At 40.1% G+C, this 22,241-nt stretch overlaps 2 long non-coding RNA genes across 5 annotated transcripts; one reads left to right on the top strand and one right to left on the bottom strand.

Annotated features, from left to right (window-relative positions):
- The first annotated feature begins 3,308 nt into the window (after window positions 1–3,308).
- LOC137244432 (uncharacterized) lies at window positions 3,309–18,446 on the top strand. Of its 4 annotated transcripts, XR_010950991.1 has the most exons (6): window positions 3,309–3,945; window positions 4,356–7,213; window positions 7,294–7,483; window positions 7,556–7,786; window positions 14,031–14,253; window positions 17,968–18,446. It is a non-coding gene; the product is annotated as an uncharacterized lncRNA (long non-coding RNA). The 4 variants fall into 4 exon arrangements; XR_010950990.1 differs by lacking the exon at window positions 14,031–14,253 and having other exon boundaries at window positions 3,310–3,945; XR_010950993.1 differs by lacking the exon at window positions 14,031–14,253 and having other exon boundaries at window positions 3,310–3,945; window positions 4,356–7,012.
- A 2,459-nt stretch (window positions 18,447–20,905) lies between these two features.
- On the bottom strand, window positions 20,906–21,736 carry LOC137246701 (uncharacterized). The gene is made up of 2 exons (XR_010951651.1): window positions 21,408–21,736; window positions 20,906–21,353 (listed from the first exon to the last, which is right to left on the bottom strand). It is a non-coding gene; the product is annotated as an uncharacterized lncRNA (long non-coding RNA).
- Between the last annotated feature and the right edge of the window lie 505 nt (window positions 21,737–22,241).

Consider the following 22,241-nt stretch of genomic DNA (forward strand, 5'->3'; position numbering starts at 1 on the left):
TCTGACAGGCACTCGCTGGATTCGGCAGACCGAAAATGACAGCGAATTCAAAATGGATACCATTACCGAATGCGCCGAATGATTGAAAAAGTCGAGACGACTGGTGGACTTCGGAAAAACATAACGGGAACTTCTGAGTTGTCGTCGTTGGTTTGGTTGAAAACGGTAAAAAAGTGTTTTGTGCAAAAACGCAAAACACTGAAACAGGGTTTATGTAGGCGCAAAAGTGTTGCTGTGGTGCAAAATTCTTTCACATTATTTCGTGGCGGAAAAATTTCACATGGAATTATTCACTCTAGTTCCTGAGGGTTTTTTTTTTACTTTTCTTGACATGGCTCAATTATATGGTTGGCTGCCGTGGTGGTAAAAAAAAAATTTTTGTTAAATAATAATTTCACATCACTTTCAGGTATATGTTCAGTAAATGAATCTAGTTTAGCGCATTATTCCGCCACAACAACCAAGAATTTCGCTCCATTTCATTCGACTAATACCGTTTTCCCACAGAACCTTAATCGAATCACAATTCTGTTTAATGAAATAATTAAGTTTCCCTTTTCATACAGGGCCTTTTGTTTCATTAAGCGAACATCTGTCAACAGCCCCAAAAAATAATTCGTTTTTACAAAAAATGGTTAAAGTTGAAAGCAGCCGTTTCCTTTTTGACTATAAATACAGTCAAAATAAAATGCATGCGGAACTACCCATAGATGTTGCTCCTAACCAACTATGTGACTAATTTCGAAAAAGCCATATTATATTTTGCAGCAAATGCAGCGAAAATTAAATTTTGAATTTTTTCGTGTTTTTCTATTTTTCGTAAATTATTGAAAATAATTTATTTTTAATTGTCATTTGTTACACTGACAATAAAAATCGAAGCACCAAGCAAAGCCGACTTAATTTTTCACTCGACTAGGGATTCAATAAAGCAATAATGAGATAATTAAGAATTTGGATTTTGTATGGAAGATTGAGTTCAATTTGGGCTTTAATGTCAAAAATTACTAATTATTTCATTAATCATCTGTGTGAAATTGGAATTAGATTGTCAAATGTACTCGAAAAGTTTTGACAGCTTTGTACCTTAGTTGCATTAGTGCCGGAAATTTTCATTGGAATATTAGTTAAAAAAAAAAAAACAAAAAATAAATGTAAGGCGCGATAACCTCCGAGAGATTCAAGTTGCTTTTATACACATTGTTGCATTTTCAAGTATTTTTGAAAATCTTTAAAACGTTAGTGAAAGTTTTGCAAAAATAAATTGTAACCCGGGTAAAACTTAAGTTAAACTTTAAAAAATGTATTTATAAATATATAATTTATATTATAGACCTTTATTTACTTGCTATTTTTAAAGTTTTTGAAAATATTCAAAATCATTTCACCTTTTAGTATTACTTAATTATTTTCACTATCGAATGCAACCCAGCGCAAAAATGTTGTCGTTGAGACCAAAAATGCGACTCTAGACCTGAGATTTCTATCAGGTGAGCGAGGCTGTTTCCCTACAAGACGGAGGTCATAGTGTATAAGTACAAGTGTGTTGACTTCATTCTGACAGGCACTCGCTTAAGTGAGCATAACGGGAAAATCTGGGTTGCCATTGTTGTTTCGGTTGAAAAAGGTCAATTAGGGTTCTGTGCAGAGACGTAAAAGATTGAAACAGGGTTTATGTAGTCACAAAAGTGTTGCTCCTGTTCCACAGCATTTTAATTTTATATCATGGCGAAAAGTGTCCAGTTCAGAGTTATTGATTTTCGTTAAAAGTTTAATTTATTACGGAGGGTTACTCCTTTAATTGTAAAAAGCAGAGAAAACGTAGAGTTTTTCAAATTATTGTGAAAAACTTTTTAATTTGAATTTCTGTACCCAAGTTCACTATGAAAACTGAAAAATGTACACTTATTGAAAACTCATTTGCACACACAATTTACACTTTGAATTTAATTGTGTTTTTATGCACAAAATTTTGAAACTAAAAACAAAATTTTCATTTGTCAGAAAAAATAAAGAAAAAACTGCCTAATGTCAAAAACCCCTATCGAAATACAAACTGGCTTGTTTGTTTTTAATGAACTACGTTGAATTTTTCTTGTATTTCGTTAGTTTTTTTCAAATATAGTTCACATACTTTCACCAGTATTGAAACTTTATTGGCTCCCTCGACAAAAAATATAAGAGAAAATACAAGAAAAATACATAGAAAATAAAGTAGCGTCATATAGGAGTTTGATTTGTTTCCAATTACAGCACCATTATATTTGCAGGAGGCTTTCACAGCTACAAAAATTAAGGCGGATTTAAACAGACGCTTTGGTTGTGTGCATTCATTAATTCATCTGTCGGGCGAAGTATCGAAAAATTTACATAAATGCTTTGGTTGCGTGCCTACGCTAAACTATATTTCAAAAAACTTACGAAATACAAGAAAAATACAACCTTTCATTAAAAACAAACGAGCCAGTTTGTTTTTCTATAGGTTTGTTTGAAATTCGGCCGTTTTTTCTTTATTTTTTTCAGACAAATGAGTTTTTTTAGTTTGAAAATTTGGTGCATAAAAACACAATTAGAATCAAGTTTCTTGTGAAAAAAGTGAACCATTAGAGAAAGAAATAATTTGCGCGTGTTATTTGCATTGTTTTATTGTTAAAAATGTTAATGTAAAAATAAAATGTAAAACATAAACAAAAACATGACAAACTCGCTAATTATGGGGGAATAGTGGCTTCGCTTTTTCATGATAGAAATTTTTTTTGTGTTTTGAAGTGCCGATAAAGTTTTGTTAGTTTTTTTAGCTTGAAATCCAAGCAAAAATAAAGTAGTGTCATATATGCTTTTGAAGTGACCAAAGCGTTTTATACAATTTTGCCTTTGTGTAAACAGCCTTAGAAGTGAAATTTTTCCATGTTACACGTGTGGCGCTTTATATTTTGACTCTAATTTAAATAAATTTTGCTTTCCGTATGTTTCCGCATTGTTGCAGGCTACAAATCTAGTGTTCTTATTTCCGCGGAAATATATGCAACTATTACATCTGTAAATACTACAGTTTTATTTAACTATTAAATGCAACTCAGCTTGAAGTACTCTTACGTACCAAAAATGCAACTCTAGACCTGAGATTTGCACCATAGTGTACCTATACAAGTGTGTTCACTAAGCGATAAACGTCAAAACTACAAACAGCCTCGCTCACCTGATGGAAATCTCAGGTCTAGAGTCGCATTTTTGGTCTCGACGACAACATTTTTGACTACCAATCGTCTCGACTTTTTCAATTTTTCAATCATTCGGCGCATTCGGTAATGGTATCTGTGGCAACCCTAGTGATTGATGACAACTGGCAACGACACCGATGCGTATAGTGAACGAGCTATGAACGTCAAAGTAATAACGAGAGTCATCGAGTGCGGTTCATATAAATCTTATGATAATTTGTATTTGATATTTGTTGCCTTATAAGTTGTATTTGATAATAAACATATAAATACTTGTGCGTAAATATAGCAGTTAATACAGTGGCGACGAGAGAAAAAATAAATATAAAAGACGGGACAAGAAAATAGCCAAACTAAAAGTGGAGTGAAAATTTTGCAAATAAAGTAAACTGCGCAATTCAGGTAGGAAAAAAAAACGAAATAAAAGCAACGAGTATCGTGCTAGGCCGACTGAATTGCGATTGCCTACACAAGTGTGAGTGCGGGAAGACAACTTGAAGAACAGAGAATTCGGCATTCAATTGCACAGGCATTAAATTGCCAATCGAAAGAACTTTGAGAAAAGAGATAATTCGGCATTAAATTGCATAGGCATTAAATTGCCAGTTGGAAAGAACATAAAATTAAAGAGAAATATTCGGCATTAAATTGCTTTTCGTTGTGGGCATTCGATTGCCAATGAGAGCTGGCATTAAATTGCATATACATACAGAGAAACATAAAGGTATAACAATATTAAAGAGTAGTAGCATTAAATTGCAAGAGAATGCGAGTACGAAGAAAACTAAAACAGAGAGTAGAAAATTCACAAATTTAGTATACGAATGTACATGCATATGTATGCTATTTGACATCGATGCCAACAAACAAGAAAATGTGACAATAACCCAATCTAGCACGGACGCGCGACGCACGCTAATACGGGAAAATAAAATATTTTTTCTTCTGGTCGTCAAATCGCATAACAAAACTTTATATGCACGTGTATGAGAATGTGATGACACAGGAATAGACGGCGTGCGTTTATGCTGGATTGAGGTCAAACCTGAATTAGCTCACATATGGAAAACTCTGTTAATGGAGTACATATGTATGTACACACGTAGTTATGAAGAAAAATTTTTTTCTTTTTAGGCAAAATTATCCTAAGAAAATGATGAATCCCAGTGTGGCACCATTTCTATGCGACGTGATGGACAAGTCGACAATCCGAACAGAGTGGGAAAAATGGCTTCGATCGTTTACGCTGTACTTAGAAGCAGAAGATATTGCCACTGCGTCTAAGAAAAGAAGTAAACTGCTACACCTTGGCGGCGCTCAACTACAAGAAGTTGTGTATAACATCCCGGACGCACTGGTAGAAGCAAAAGATGGTGTAGATCCGTATGAGGTGCTCGTGGGTAGATTGACGCAACATTTCTCCCCAAAGAGGAACTCGACTTTCGAACGACATCTTTTTAGATCCCTGAAGCCAGTGGAAGGGGAGACCCTAAATAAGTTCATTTTGAAACTAAGAGGTTAAGCTGCTAAATGTCAATTCGGCAAGACCGAGGAAGAAGTTATAGAAATCAATATAAAAGATAAACTTATCGATGCGTGGGCACCAATAGATTTGAAAAAACGACTCCTTGAAAAGGAACATGATTTAACGCAGGTTATTGACATGTGTTAGATACACGAATCAATAAAAAGCCAAACGACAACAATGTCTTCTGACGTAGTACCACTGAACGTAAACAAAATCACTAACAAAACTAATTTCGATACTGCTGAATGCGATAGATGTGGGCGTAAAGGGCATACGAGTAATAACTTTAACTGCCCGGCTAAGAATGCTAAATGTAATAAATGTATGCTACAGGGCCATTTTGCAGTGAAGTGTAAAACAAAAAGGGTCAAACGCGAACACGGGAGTAGTGGTTATGATAACTTGAAACGGCGGCGCATGACAACATCTAGAGTGCGTTGCATAAATAATGAGAGTGAGATGATGCCTGAAGAAATGCGGGAGTTTGACTGTTTTAAAATTGATAATGATACAAGCGATGAGATGATAATATGCTCTATTGGGGGTCAAACGATTGATATGGTAATAGATTCTGGGTCTCGATTTAATTTAATAAGTGAAGGAGATTGGTCGAAATTACGAAACGGACAGGGCGTAGTGTGGAACATCCGGTCCCACTCTCCCAATCAATTCAAAGCGTATGCCGCGGATAAGCTTTTGAAAGTGTTGCAGGTATTTGATGCGCCAATCGCCACAGCGCATGCAGAAATGATTGCTACCTTTTATGTTATTGAAAAGGGAAGTCAGTCATTATTAGGGCGTGACTCGGCAGTAAAATTTAATGTTTTGAGAATAGGCTTAAATGTTCATCGAATTGAAAATAAAGAGCCATTTCCGAAAATTAAAAACATTAATGTTAGTTTAGCAATAGATCATAGTGTCCGGCCAGTCCAGCAACCAATAAGACGCATTCCGATTGCATTAGAGGCGAAAGTGGCGGGAAAGATTGATGAAGCATTACACCAAGACATAATCGAACCATTCGCGACAAGATCCCAGACATACGTGATCTAACAGAAGAAATCGTTGACTCGTCAGCAAGAGACTTGGACTGCATAAATAAACATAAAGGGAAAGAGAAGGCTGATGCAGCAAGACGGGCGAAGAGCTCGGACATAGGAGTTGGCGACATTGTGCTTTTAAAGAACGTAGTATTCCCGCATAAATTAACACCAAATTTTGATACAAACGAATACGTTGTGGTTGAGAGACACGGCGTTGAGGTTCAGCTTTCAGGTGATGGTAAGGTGCTGCGGAGGAACATTAGCCATGTTAAGAAAATTCCCTCCGCTTACCAACAACCAGTCAATGCGTCAGAGAAAGCACCGGAGACATTGCTAAATCCACCAATAGAACAATACTCAACACCATCCAGGAATTCTGGCGCGGAGGAGGCAGGAACGTCACAACGGTTACTAGGTCCTGAGTCAGCGGCTAAGGTCACACCACCACTGGTTTCAAATGTTTGCACCGGCGATCCACCATCAGCTCCGCAAGAAGGGATCAAGTTGAAGCTAAAAAAAATAGGAGGGATGTGGCAACCCTAGTGATTGATGACAACTGGCAACGACACCGATGCGTATAGTGAACGAGCTATGAACGTCAAAGTAATAACGAGAGTCATCGAGTGCGGTTCATATAAATCTTATGATAATTTGTATTTGATATTTGTTGCCTTATAAGTTGTATTTGATAATAAACATATAAATACTTGTGCGTAAATATAGCAGTTAATACAGTATCCATTTTGAATTCGCTGTCATCCCGAATCCAGCGAGTGCCTGTCAGAATGCTTGACAGATAAGTCAACACACTTGTACTTGTACACTATGATTTGCACTATGGTATAGGTACACTATGTAAGCGAGTGCCTGTCAGAATGAAGTCAACACACTTGTACTTATACACTATGGTAACTAGTTCACCCACACATTCAAAGCTTTTTTCGCTCTCCACTAACACATCGACGTTTCTTGCTGTCATCAAAATGTGAGCGTCATTTTAATACGACAATTTATTAATTATTCCGGGAAACATTTTAAAACTATGAAAAACTATAATTGTGGTAATTAAACTAAAAAAGTGCTTGTGCTACGAGCTTTTAGGTGTGACGTGTGTTAGCTGTTTAGGCACTTCTAAATTAACCTGGCGCATTAACTAGAGGCAGCCAAGTCCTCTTGCCACCAATTGGAATTGGAAGATTCGATTTCCAAAACCAAAAAAGGTAACGTTTCAAGACAGTGCACAACCTAAACAAAGGTGGTATCAAAAGACGCGTGTCGAGATCCGTTTTTAGAATCTGAAAGTTGTATAGAATCGACGGGATGGCCTAGAAGGTTTCAGGTGGTCATACTAAATCGCTCCCGGGGAGTGTCCTTATCGCTACAACCAAAGCAACATTATTTACTCTGCTTTTCATTCATACGTATGTGTATTTTTAAATAATAAAAAAAAAAAATGTTATATTATTCTAATATATATCATCTCTGCCGGGGTGCGATTCAGCTCAGGATATGCCAAAACAACAAGAAACCTACAATTAAATGCAGATTCACGTGACATTTGCCAAGGATTTACCGGTAAACAAGGTACTTTCCACAACCAACATGCTTTGGAATACGGTACAAAATTGGTTGGATGTTTTTTCCCAAAAAAGGGTGGAACTACGCATCTTGATTTGCCAGTATTTGCTTCGGTAATTTATATTGATTTGTATGGATTAAAAATTGCAATAGTAGATAATGTAATGTGAATTAAAATTGAATAGGTAGCCGAAGCAAAAAATGCAACTGATCCGCATGCAACTGTTGTTTATGTGCCGCCACCGGGAGCTGCTGCTGCTATTATAGTAGTATTACAAGCACGACATTTCTTTGATTGTTTGCATAATCGAAATTGTGCCCTAACATGATATGGTTCGCGTTATGCACGCTATGTTAAAGCAAAATAAATCTCGTCTAGTCAGTCCCGATTATCCAGGATCATCGCACCAGAAAGGGTAAATAAATTGCCTACATATTAAATATATAAACAACATGTATGAATTTGTTAGTGATAATTTGTCATGCTTTTGTTGATAATGAACTGAAGAAGGCAAATACCAAAGAGTTCGAAGTTCATGTAAATACCAATTGATTTCTTTAAATAGCGTTTGGAGAACAAAACCCATATGTATGTATGCATACAACTGTATAGAAAGGGAGGGATTAATTAATTATGATCAGTAGATTTATAGGATTTTTATTATTTTCCCTGCGTCGCCGTTGCCATTACATTGCGTTAAGAGAGGACATCAACACCTTACCCACAACCAGTAAATTTTGCTCTTTTCATTACTGATTCAAAACGTGGAAAGTTATATATGTAGCATTCCATGGAGAATGGTAAATTTTAGCAGACTTTCGCATTGCGGTCATTATTAATATTCAATCCCTAGAAGGTTCAATGTAGTCATATCAATAGGTCCGGAGATGGTCGGGTTAGTACCTCAATGGTGCTTGTTACCGGAACGTAGATAGATAATTTATTGAAGATTGTACAGTGACTTGCACATCTCCTTCACAGCACCTCATCGTAGCCGACTTCTTTGATGAACCCTAGCAGAGTTCTTGGCTTGAGGGATTAAATGTGGGAATGCACTGGCCATGGTGAGCCCATAAACTTAGCCATACGTTTTGAGATTGCTTCGTATTCTTGGAGGATATGGTCCGCCGTCTGCTGATCGATCACATAATCGGAATGTGTTATTCGATAGTATGCCCACTTTCTGCATACGGTTGCTCAGTCTATAATGCCCTGTAAGAATAGCTCTTGGGATTCTTCGGTTATCTTTCGATAGTTCTATTATTGCCCTGTAGCGACTTGTGCTATAACTTTCTAACAGTAACTTAGATTGTCTCAAACCAGGCGTATTGCTCCAGTGTTCTTCTCTCTGTCTCTCTCAATGTCCTCTAACGGGAGTCCAAGGAAACAGAAAGTTTCAACAGGGGTGGACCATAATGAGAGGAGTGTTAGCAGCGTTTCCATAGGGAGAGTGCTTTCCTACTCTGCTAGTTTTTTTCTTTGAGTACAGGATTCACCGGGCAATTCCAGGCATAGAGGTCCGACGCCTCGCTTCCCAAGGCAGTCGGTTCTATGTACCGGAGCGACTCGGGATTTTTCCCGACCAAGGACTGTCATTTCAGTGTGACCCCATTTAATTTGTTTCGTCCCTCCCACAAATTGTCATCCTCCCAGCAGCTCCTTGCAGCAGGACTGCTACATATTCTCTTACTCCGGGAAGGTATCGAACCCAATCCGGGTCCGTCTCCTGACCCCGGTCATGAGAAATGGTTTTGCTGCATTTGCCAGAAAAGAATCTTTTTAGGACGGTCATACTCTGTTCAGTGTGTCTCGTGCAAGGGATGGTTGCATCGGACAGGTTGTTCTGGGCTTGATCCCAAAACCCGACGTCCACGTAACTTTTATAAATCTTTTGTGGCTCCTTGCTGCTCACGCCCAAGGGCGTCCCGTAGTGTACGCCTAAGCGTATCCCCACTACCTTCCAGCAGCTTCGCTGCTCAGCAAGCCACAACAAGTACCCGCTGCTGCTCGCGCCCCACGGCGCCAACAACTCAAACAGCTGATACCACTCATAACTACTACCTTCGTAGTAGAGCTGGTAGCAATGCTGAGCATCAGCCCCTGCCCCCGTCTTCTTCCCCCCCCCCCCCCTCTTTTCTGGCAGCAATCGTGCAGGTCAGGGAAACAGACTCTTAGTCCCTGCCTCCGTTTGCACCGTCTGCCAGCACAGAATATATAGGTTTGCGACATCCGCTCAATACAGCTCCTGCCTTGGGTGGTGCCACTTTCCTAGATGTTCTGGTCTCCGCGACGGCAACCCCCCGACGGGTTTCATCGCGCCATGTTGCCAGGTCGCAAACCCAAATCATCCGGGTACCCCAATGCTTGCCCAAGGGCGCCCAATCCCAAGGCCACAACAGCAATTGCGTCCTGGCCTTCCACAACCTAGGCGTAGTCACCCCTCACTTACCCCTAGAGTGGCGGCGTCACCCCTCATGCACTTCAGAATTCTGCAGTTCAACTGTAATGGACTAACTGGGAAGATTACGGAGATAGTTGATTTCATGAAGCGGCACAACATCCGCAATGCTGCGATTCAAGAGACTAAACTCACGGCAAGGTCTGCATTGCAGACCTGCTCTGGTTATAATGTCCACAGGAAAGACCGCGAGAGCGGAAATGGAGGCGGCCTCGCGTTTATTATACACCACTCTGTGCAATATCATATATTTGATCCTGGCATCGACCGCAGTGACAATGTCTTAGAACGTCAAGGCCTATCTGTCCGGTCAGGCGTTGCAAATCTAGAAATCATCAACATCTACATCCCTCCTGTCACCTGTTGCCCCAGTGGATACCGCCCTAATATCGAGGCCTTACTCACTGGCAACAATCGCATTATTTTAGGCGATTTCAATGCCCATCACGACCTATGGCATTCAAACTTGCGGGCGGACAGTAGGGGTGAGATGTTGGCGGATCAAATAGACGAAACGACGTTCTGCACAATAAACGGAGACGCCCCCACACGTATGGTAGGAAGCTGTCATAGCTCGCCAGATGTCTCAATCGTAAGCGCAGAACTCGTAAACTGCGTCAACTGGCAGCCGATGGTAACATTGGCATCCGACCACCTGCCCATACTTATTTCGTTCGAGCGTACCGCCGACTTCATCGTCACCGAAAAACGCACTTTCATAAACTTCAAAAAAGGAAAGTGGGAAGAATATAAATCTGCAACAGACAGCAGCTTTGCTGCCCTCCCTATCCCGACTGATGCCCGCCAAGGGGAGCGTGCCTTCCGTAAGGTCATTGAATCCGCCTCGGCACATTTCATTCCCGCCGGGAGAATTCCCGAAATCCGGCCCCACTTCCCGGCGGAGGCCGCGAGCTTAGCGAGGGAACGCGACCTTATAAGACAGCTTGATCCAGGCGACCCCCAAATAAGGGATATAAACCAACGCATCAGATTGCTTGTGGACGAACACAAGCGGGCGAAATGGGAAGAGCACCTAAGAGGTTGTAACCTCTCTACCGGTGTGGGTAAACTTTGGTCCACCGTAAAGTCCCTATCGAATCCGACTAAGCACAAAGACAAAGTTTCCATCGCCTTTGGCGATAAGGTGCTGTCGGATGCGAAAAATGCGCGAGCGCTTTCTGCCGACAATATATAATGCATCCTACGGTCGACAAAGATAGACGGAGAGCCAATAGACACGCACATAAACACAAACTCAGCGCGTCACCAATTACCATCACCGCTAGAGAGGTTGAGGACGCCATTGGTCGCGCTAAACCATCCAAAGCAGTGGGCCCAGACGGCATAGCCATGCCGATGCTTAAAAACCTAGGGAAAGAGGGTTTCAAATACTTAGCGCATGTCTTCAACCTGTCTCTTTCCACCTTTGTCATACCCGAGAAATGGAAAATGGCCAAGGTGGTCCCGCTACTAAAGCCTGGGAAACCAGCTAACGTGGGTGAGTCATATCGTCCGATATCTCTCCTATCGCCAGTGGCAAAGACGCTTGAAGCCATTTTGCTCCCTTATTTCCAAGCACATTTGCAGCTAGCCCCTCATCAGCATGGCTTCAGAAAACTCCATAGCACTACCTCCGCGCTAAATGTCATTAGCACCCAGATAAATTGCGGTTTGAATCAATATCCCCACCATAGAACAGTACTCGTAGCGTTAGACCTATCAAAAGCTTTTGATACGGTCAACCATGGCTCGTTACTGCAGGACCTGGAAGGGTCCACCCTTCCCCCATGTCTCAAAAGGTGGACCGCAAATTATCTGGGTGGTCGGCAGGCATCGGTGCAATTCAGAAACGAAACATCAAAACAAAGGAGAATTAAACAAGGGGTGCCACAGGGTGGTGTCCTATCCCCGCTTTTGTTTAATTTCTACATATCTAAGCTACCTTCACCACCGGAAGGAGTCACAATCGTTTCCTACGCCGATGACTGCACAATAATGGCCACAGGCCCAGGCCCAAAGATCGATGAGCTATGCAATAAAATAAACGGCTATCTCCCTGATCTCTCCAGTTTTTTCGCCTCGCGAAACCTGGCATTGTCACCGACTAAATCTTCCGCGACCTTATTTACAACATGGACGCCCCAAATGTCGACCATATTGAACATCCACGTCGATGGCACTACGCTACCGACTGTCCTACACCCCAAAATCTTGGGTGTGACGTTTGATCAGGATCTACATTTTGGTGCGCACGCAACCGCAATTGTTCCAAGAATTCAGAGCCGTAATAAAATCCTCAAATCCCTTGCTGGCAGTACCTGGGGAAAAGATAAAGAAACGCTCTTGACCACATACAAAGCAATTAGCCAGCCGATTACGTGCTACGCGTCACCCATATGGTCGCCAAGCCTAAAAACCACCCACTGGAAGAAACTACAGGCCTGCCAAAATACTGCTCTCAGAATCGCCACGTGCTGTCTTCTTATGTCCCCAGAACACCATCTGCATAATGAGGCGAGAATACTCCCCATCAGGGAGAGAAATGAGATGCTGACCAAACAGTTTCTGTTGAATACCCAGAAACCTGGGCATCCCAACAGGCATCTGATTGACGAACCAGCACCGCCTAGGGGCCTAAGGAGTCATCTCCGTAAGCATTTTGAGGAAATACGGCACCTGAGAACCCAGCCGTACGAAGCGGAAAAACACAAGCAGGTCCTTGGTGAACTCCATAGACAGGCGTCGAACCTTTATGTCGGGAATTGCCCGGTGAATCCGGTACTTGAAGAAAAATATCCAGAACTCGCAGAAGAGGAACGCATACTCCCCAGGGAAACGCGTGTCACTCTTGCTCAACTTCGTTCTGGATACTGTAACAGGTTAAACTCTTACCTATCCAGAATCAACCCCGACATACAAAATGTATGCCCTGCTTGCAATGTGTCCCCACATGACACCAACCATCTCTTTAATTGTAATGTGGAACCAACGCCTCTAACACCCCTTTCCTTATGGTCCTGTTGAAACGGCAAGTTTCCTTGGACTCCCGTTAGAGGATATTGATGACAATTTGTGATCGGTCGCGGCTATTAGGTGGGGCGAGCATTGCTACAACAACAACAACAGGTCCGACGCCTGTGTGTGGAGTTCACTCAGGACCTGCCTGTGTTTTTCAGCTCATACGGCTGTGTTCTCAGGTGCCGTATTTTCACATAATGTAATGAGGGCGTGAACAACAAGAAGCCACAAAAGATTTGTAAAAGTTACGAGGACGTCGGGTTTTGGGATCAAGCCCAGAGCAACCTGTTCGATGCAACCATCCCTTGCACGTGACACACTGACAAGAGTATGACCGTCCTAAAAAGATTCTTTTCCGGCAAACGCAGCAAAACCATTTCTCATGACCGGGGTCAGGAGAAGGACACGGATTGGGTTCGATACCTTCTCGGAGGAGGAGAGTATGGCGCAGACCCGCTGCATGGATCTGCTGGGAGGATGATAGTTTGTGGGAGGGACACAACAAACTAAACACTAAGAGTCCGCCTGCTCATTACCCTGTACTCCCCTGTGGCCAGGGACCCAGTGCAACAGTACTACGTTGTGCACCCAAGGACCAGTGCTGACTTTATTTCGAACGCCACAATTGCCTTTAGTGGGGCTTGACTGTCTGACTGAGTATGGCAATTGTTTCATTGGAGTATCAGCGCTGAAGGTTCAGCTTAGCGCACCAACATATGGCGAATACTTCCGCTTGAAAGCTGCTCGTATGTGCTTTTAGAGGTACTGATATTTTGGCTCTGGGTCCGGAGACTCTGGCTTCAATCCCCTCTGGCGTCTTCGAACCAGGGCCGTAGAGAGAAAATCCGGGCCCGGGACTAAAAAAAATTACGGGCCCCCTATAAAAAATCCACTAATACATTTGATTAACGTGAATTAATGACGTTTCATTCATAAATCATTATTGATGGATTACATCAAAAAAAATGTTTGCCACATCAACTAAATGATTTTTGGCTAAGAGCTGACAATAAAATTAACACAGAATATTTACTATTTGTTTTATTTTATTGTAACGTAGAAAAAAAATTCTCTTTTAACAGCCACATATTATTTCAAATAATCTTTTCTAGTTATTTGGTAACATTTTCATACATTTCTGATAAATGTAATGATGATTATAAATTTTAATTATTCAATATAGAAGGTTCGGATATCAAAGAGTGGCTTTACTTGCTTTTTTCGCTGCAAATTTTTTTTATGATAATATCAAAATTTAACTGTCTTGCCAAAACGGATGCAACACAAAGCGTGGCAAGTCCAAAACTCGCTCTTTAGATGAACACGATCTATGAAAGTCTTTCATTCTTGAAAGGATGCTGAAGGAACGTTCTGCACTAGATACAGTGACAGGTAAAGTGCAAAAGGTACGTAAACCAATACAAAAGTTGGGGGAAAATTGTATACATATTTTGAAAATAGACGGCATTTAGCAATTCCAATGGTGACAGACCTTTATCAAAATTTGCTTCGTAAATGTGTTTCAAGTGAACTATTTCACATTCTAAGCTTTGAGAAATATCCGACTTGTATTTTTCGACAAATTTTGCTGCGCTCGCCCGAACCGTAGTTTCATCCATGTCTTAAATTGCCACAAAAAGGAAAACTTTTCGTTCAAATTTCTCATAGCTGCAAATCGTTCAGTAATGCCAGTGATTACCGAATCAACGATCACCAAGAATGTATTGTTTTTGAAACAATGTCCGGAAACTTTGGCGAGATGTTCAATTGAATAGCAACTGTTTTGCATTCGTTTAAAATTGTTTCTCATTGGTTCCTGATCAACTTCAAATCAGCTAATAAGGCATCTAGATGTCGGACCTCAACATCTGTGGTGGCGTCTCTCGCTTGGAGGACCACGCTTGAGAATGCCGGTAACATCGCCGTATGCTTGCGCAGTCCAATTTGGATTTTGGCTGAAAGACTATGAAGAGACCTAGGTACATTTTTTTTTTAGGATGTCACATCGTTGTGGAGTGCTGCCGAAGAAAATAATTGCAGCCGTACAACATTCTGCAGCATCAACGCGACTTAAATTGATAGCGTTTTCTTTTCTGAAATAAATTGTTGCCTAAGTAAATGGTAATACTCTACCCCATCGGGTTAGGGGGTCAGAATATACCCGCGGTAGGTATGCCTGTCGTATGCGTAAGAGGGGACTAAAATATCAGATTCCAGGGGCTGTGTAGCGCAACCCTGCAGGTTGCCAGCGCAATATATAGCTTCCCCAAACCTAATTGTCAACCTCACCTATCCGCTGCGAATCCTGTTTCACTAACAGACGAGGCTCTGGCGACTCCAAGCTCCTCATGGAACTTGTAATGGGGAGGGAGGGGATGGCCTGAAGGTTTAATGTGGTCACATAAATCGTTCCCGAGATGGTCGGGCGAGCACCTTAATGGTGCTGTGGTACCGGAGCGTACCGGATCTGTATCCGGCAAAGGACCATCACATCGATAGTACTCCTCAAAGCCTTTGGGGAGCAACCTTATCGCTACAACAACAACAACAATAGAGTTACTCCTACCCCAGAAAATGGTCAACATTTATAGTGCATACAAAGAACATTTCAACTCACCAAATTCACTCATATTAACAGAGTATATGTGGAACTTAAGAGCGAATTGAGAGTTTCACAAAGTTGCACTGCCACACCGCCATTTTATACAGGGTAAAAGTGTAACGCTTTTGGGTTGCGAGCAGGCAAGAATTTTCACAAAAGAACGAAATACCCCGTAAAGGCGTTGCCTGTTTTTTAGAATAGAACAACAACGCTTGCGTAACACTATCCAGAAAAGAAAACGCTATGAACGTAGTCAACGTGACTAGCATCAAGCATAGCATCAACGATAATAGCAAAATACTTAGCTTTCTTGCCTTGATCTAATATAGTTTCCCTCACATGCTTTGCACAAATTTCTATAAACTCGTTCTGAATGTCTGGGGAAAGATAGTGAACTTGTAAACGTTTGTGCTGCTATTGTGAAATCCTAACTTTCTCCAAATTATCTCTAAGTATCGGATCATGAGATCTTAGATGCCCAAAAAAATGTCCATGCTTTCGCTTTTTGAAAAAAAAAATAACGTCCAAAATTCTATATAAAATTTCTTTCCACTTTTGAGTTTCAGTGATTAGCTGTTCATTGATAAGTGTATCAATTGTAGCCTCCTTTGTAAAGATCGCCATTGAATATAACATTTAATGTGATCTTCAGTATTTTCGTGTGATGGCAGTTTAGCGTATAGCTTCTTCCATACCTGGAATTTCGAATATTCGCCAGGACAACAAATTTTAGGTCGATTTAAAGTATTGGTGCTTAACAGACGACATGGTAGGCAATAAAAAGCATTGCTACGTGCACTCCACACCAACCAGTGACGATCCACTTTCTCTCCATTTGGCAAGATTCTGTTTAACAACGAGGTAGGAAATGCCTCGTCATGACAATCACGTGGAAAAATAACAGGGCACTTTGGATGACCTCGACGAATTATTTCGTTGACTTCTTCAGATCGCAAAAACTCATTATTCACGGTACCGATATCCAAGTCGTTTAAATAATCTAGACTTTGATACAGAGTTCGTGGTATTGTTGGAAGGCTTTTTGAAGATGAACCTTCATCAGTGTTACCACGAAAACTTTACGATTTCGGATTCATGTAACCACATATTTTTGTTTGATGTTTTTATTGTCTCCTCACTGTTCGAGGGACCAGGTAAAAAATCTGATAATGATTCGTTGCTTTTGAAATTCGGCTTAAAATGTCCACATGGAACAACTAAAGACTCTCCTGAATTAAAAAAAATGTCTTAGTACCTCTAAATCGCAGGCCCCCCGAGAAAAACCGGGCCCCCTGAGAAATATCGTGCCCTGCGCTTGCCAGGCTAAGGCTCCAGCTATTAGGAGTGATAAAGCTGTCAGATCTAGAAGCAGCAAGTGGCTTAAGTCCTAGGAAGCTTCTAGTATTTGTCAAGAGGACGGAGTTTTTTTATAACATAGGTCCTGGTTCTTGATAGGGTTTTCAGCTTGGTCGTTAAAACAAACTTCTGGTAACACTACGGACTCATACAGTCTATGTGAGATCCTCATGAACCGGCCACTTCAACCTAACCTATATTTTGTGTTTTGGTTTCTACTTTAGAATCTACCAGTTAAGTAAGCGATGTCAGCTAACTAAGCGCCTTCAAATGTAGATCCATAAGGAACATGAGGTCGCCAGAGCCTCGGCTGTTAAAGAAACAGGATTCGCCACGGGTAGGTGACGTTGACAATTGGGTTGGAGAGGCTATATATTGCCCTGGCAACCCATTGAAAGGATTGCGCTACAAAACCCCTTGAATCAGTTTGGTATTTTAGTCGCCTCTTACGACAGGCATAGCTACAACGGGTATACTCTAAGCCCACTAACTCGCTGGAGCCATGAGCAGCGTGAGTGCACTTTGGGTGTCGCAAGGCAAGTTCCGTCGTGCCTGGTGTTGTTGGGTGAGCGGCCAGGCAAGGCAGCAGGGTACACATGCACCATTCAGGATGATACCCTCGCTGAGCCCAGAAAATCTGGGAAAATTAGATGTACTGCTCAGATCCAGCAAACGAGTATGTTCTGTACTGGCATATGATAAACTTGCAGACAACCTAACGTTTACTTTCCTGTCCAAAAGGGAATTGGTGCTCGGCACTGCTGCTAAAGAAGAATAGACGTAGTCATATCAATTCGTTCCCGGGATACTCGGGGAAAGCAGTTTTAGCAGTACTTTGTCCGTTTCAATTTGCACATCCATTCAAAGAACTTCGCATAATGGATTAAACAGTCATCTGCATTTATTCGTTTTTGTTTTTGTAGCACGCCTAATTTACTATCTATTACCCGAACATCTATCAATTATCCTTTGTTATAATCTTCGGGTACCCCTGCTACCGGAAGATGCCTTGGCATGGTGGAGGTTCACTTGAATTTACTTTACAGGTCCTGATTCTGGTTATCTGAAATCCCCTTGAGTATCTTGTATTTATTAAGCACTTCCGGTTATATTAAAAACTTATTATCTATCCTTACTGATATTCGTTTCTTTTTCATTCTAGGTAATTCGATTTGACGATGTGGGCACAGCAATATTCCAGCTGTGGCTGTAAGAAGAACGTACATTTGCTCAAACTACAAGAAAACTGCGACAACTGTCCTCGGCCTCTTTAGTATCACATATAAGGCCCTACCACGCATATTATGGGAAAGGGTCAAGTTCAAAGGCTCAACATCACCTGCAAATCGACTTTGATAGCACGAAATGGGGCTGCATATATTCCGGTATTATATCTACAACACTCATATCTATGCAAACTAATACTAACAACACCACCCGCGCAGGAAAAATTGAGCACCATCAGTGTGAGCTTCGAAACTCTAAATGGTTTCAGAAAGGGCACGACTACGAATGACTTTATGTCTTTACATATGTAGTTTGTACATATAAATATGCACATATGTAAGGTTTACTAGAAAATTAAGGAAATTATTTGTAAAAACCATTGTATACATAATTTATTCATAATTAAATATTATTTAAACAAAAGGGACGCGTTTCATTCATATAAAAAGCGAATTGACAGAAGGTAACCGGTACGGGTAACCAATAGGCCAGTTACCCGTGTTGTTGTTGTTGCATATGTTTTGGTTAGCGATAAGGAAAACATACCTAATGAAGTAACTTAAAAATGTAAATAACATCGAGCGAAAAGGAATGTCGAAAACACAATAGGTAAGAGCGAGAAAGCAAGTCACACGTACACTATTTTGAGAGAGCGCATGCGTTACCTTTTTCACGACAGCAATGTAAAAGTCATTAAGACGATAATTGGTGACCAAGTTATTGGTAACGATTAAGTAATCGATTAGGTAACGGGTACCTGTCTTGTAGGGTTGTAGTTTTGACGTTTATCGCTTAGTGAACACACTATGATTTTTCCATGTTAAGCCGTGGTTACTTACAAACGTACGTAGAAAAAACGTGTCAGCTGACACGACCTATCTTATGAGTGTGCAATGTAAACGAAAACTCACCGACGTGCAACGCCCGTACGTACGTAGCCCGGAACGTAGAAATCAAAACAATTTTGATTTTTTCTGTAAGAACGTGTCAGCTGATCGCTCTCTCACTAGACAGAGTTGCCCAGTTAACTTTTGTGCGCTAATTTTTGACCGTTTGCAGTCTTATACAAAAACACCTAATAAAGTTTGAAAAAATTGTGAAAATAATTCGAAATAATTATGTAAAAGTGCAGATTAGAAATATGTAATCTATTTATATATACTTAATATTAATTCCAGCCTTTTACAACATCAAAAATTAAATTGGAAAAAGTTGATGTTTCCATAAACATGCATGCAAAATTGTCAATGGCAATAGTGCTTATCTGTAAACAATACACACACAAATATGTTATGTACATGTACACAGACGCACACAATGATTCCTACGGGCTTGAGAGTTCGGTCAAACGTGCTTCGTACGACAAACGGCCGTACGTACGGCACACGTCGGTGGGTAATTGCCGCATTACACGTGTGGCGCTTTATATTTTGACTCTAATTTAAATAAATTTTGCTTTCCGTATGTTTCCGCATTGTTGCAGGGGGAATATTTTGAACAAGGTGCCACGATTTTCAAATTTTTGTTGATTTGTAGGGGCAGAGGGGGTCCTAAAAATCACAAAATTATCATCCGCAGCTCTAGGAAACTCTTAGTTTATGAAATATAAGCTTTTTAATTTCCAAATTTAGTAAAATTTCAACGTCAGTCCTGCACTTAAAATTCGGGTCGCGCATGTCGATAGCGGTACTAAAAGACGCTTATTTGCGTCAAGATTCAGAATCCGAAAACAGAAACTATATTTCTTATCTCGTTTAAAAGTTATTCGCGGAAAACACGTCGGTACTATTGTCGCTTTTTTCGTTGTTGCTATTAAACAAACGAAAACAAATGAAGGTGGTGAATAGTGTTGCCAGCTCTGCAACATTATCTTTTTATCTTGGTAGAACATTATATGCCCCTATTACCGTTTACAACTCAACTCTGGTTGGGTTGAAGTTTCGCAATTTGGTATTACAGATTACAACTCAACCTGTCAAAAAAAATTTCGGTTGAGTTGTCTAGCCTTACAACTTTTTGTGGCATTGCCGTTTACAACCTTGTGTTGGTGTAGTTGTCAAAGACGTCAAAATCTTACAACTGCTTACTAGCAGTTGTCTCATACAATTTTGTAGTTGTTTTGAAAAAATGTTACGTTTTAGAAGACGGTTCACCACCTAATTTTTAACAAAAATGTTTAAAGTTGGTATCAAAAGACACGTTTCGACCTCCGATTTAAGAATCCGAAAATTAAAATTGTAATTCTTTACGACAGCATGACACTGCTAAAACGCGTCCAAAAATATCGAGAGAGGTGCCAAAAGACGCTATTAATCTCGAGAACAATAATCCGAAAGCGGAAAATAAACATTTTATCTCTGTCCGGAGATATTTTCAGTTGAAGTTGGCGATTTTCATGTGGTTGTTGCAATGTTGTTGTCTTTTTTCGGTTTGTGTTTAATATCTTTTGAACGAGTTAAAATTTGTATTTTCCGCTTTCGGATTATTAATACTGATGTCAAGACGCGTCGTTTAATACCTCTCTCGATATTTTTGGACACGTATTAGCAGTATCATGCTGTTGTAAAGAATTACCACAAAAATTAATTCTAATAAAATCTAATTTCATGTGGTTGTTGTATTTTGCCAGATTTTTTGTATACAGCAATGCAGAAAGATGTTCTGTGCAAAAAAACTGTGGACCGGGCCTCATATTTCGGAACCTCTCGGGCCATTTTGTGGGTCTTTGTAAATATCTTTCGAAAGAAATAAAATTTTTAATTTTCGCTTTCGAATCCTAAAAACAGAGATGGAAACCCGTCTTTTGATACCACCTTTGATAAGAGATAGATGGTGCACGGGCTTATAAAACGTTACCAAAAAAAAACAAAAAATTTAAAGCCGGTAGTTAAACCTTTTTTAATCAAACAATAATCAACAATTTTGTACACATTTCTAGAAAAACCAACGTTTAAACGAATTACATTGAATAACTTTTTGACTTTATGTAGTGACATTCCATAGTTGGACGAGGCTGGTCGCAGTTTGGATGCAGCCAAAATAGGTGAAATTATGCGAGTCCCATTGATACTAATCACTACTCCTGGGAATCCTATTTGAGTAAAATACAGTTTTTTATGTTAGGGTTTTAATCTACTTCGCACAAATACGCTCCTCAATTATATCTAATACCAGTCCAACACCAAAATCATTTCCATAGCATATTTGATAGCTGCCGTCAGCAAGGAATCGGAGTGTGGCGCATAATTTTAAAATACGAACGCGTATGCGGAAATGGTTCTTAATTTTGTTTAGTACTGAGTAAAATGCTTCCTTTCCAATCTGCAAAATAACTTCATATGAAGCTCATTATTTGTCACTTAAACATTTTCTTACTTGGTGCTTGGTAGTTCCAAGGGATTGGAATGATCACGCGAATGTTTCCGTAATCGCGACATGTCAATCACCAACATTTTCGCCATTATAAAATAGATTTCATATAACATTAATAAAAAAATCACATTTGAAAATGCTTAAATTTCTGCCACAAATTGATCAGCTGTTCATTTATCTGTCAAATCATCACTTTCTTAGCTTGGCAGCACCAATTCAACTTCAACTGAAATAAGTTGTAATTCGTAATACCAAACAGGAGTTGAGTTGTCTGAAAGTTGAGTTGTTTTAATTACAACCCAACCAAGTTGAGTTGTGTACCGTAATAGGCCCTATAAGGTGGTGACACGTCGACATAAATGCAAACAAACATACACTATCAATATATTTTGTATGTCTGTATGTATGATTTATTCAGTCTATGATTAAACAATCTTACAGACCAGAATACAAAAGAAAATAAATACTTAAACAAATAATCAACTGAAAACCACAACGAATAACGTAAGTAACATGACTAGCGAAAACAAAAAATAAAAAGATAATGCAAGTAAAGATTATAGGAACTCTTGCAAAGTTGACTTGAAGATGCTTCTCGACAAAGAAAAATCAATAAAAAACCTCCTTGAGAGTCTATTAAATTCATTTAGTGCCCGAAAAATTGGGTCAAAATTACAATAATTAGCCCTGCAAGCACTCATGTAAAATGGAAAAAATGTTCGAAGACTCCGATTAGGTACATTAAATGACACCTTCGCTAAGAGAACTGGGCAATCAAGAGAGCCAACTATTAGATCATAGACGAACATTAGCAGATGTTCTATCCTTCTGGATTCG

The sequence above is a fragment of the Eurosta solidaginis genome, chromosome 3 (genome assembly GCF_040869045.1).
Source record: "Eurosta solidaginis isolate ZX-2024a chromosome 3, ASM4086904v1, whole genome shotgun sequence".
Classification (NCBI taxonomy): Eukaryota; Metazoa; Arthropoda; class Insecta; order Diptera; family Tephritidae; genus Eurosta; species Eurosta solidaginis.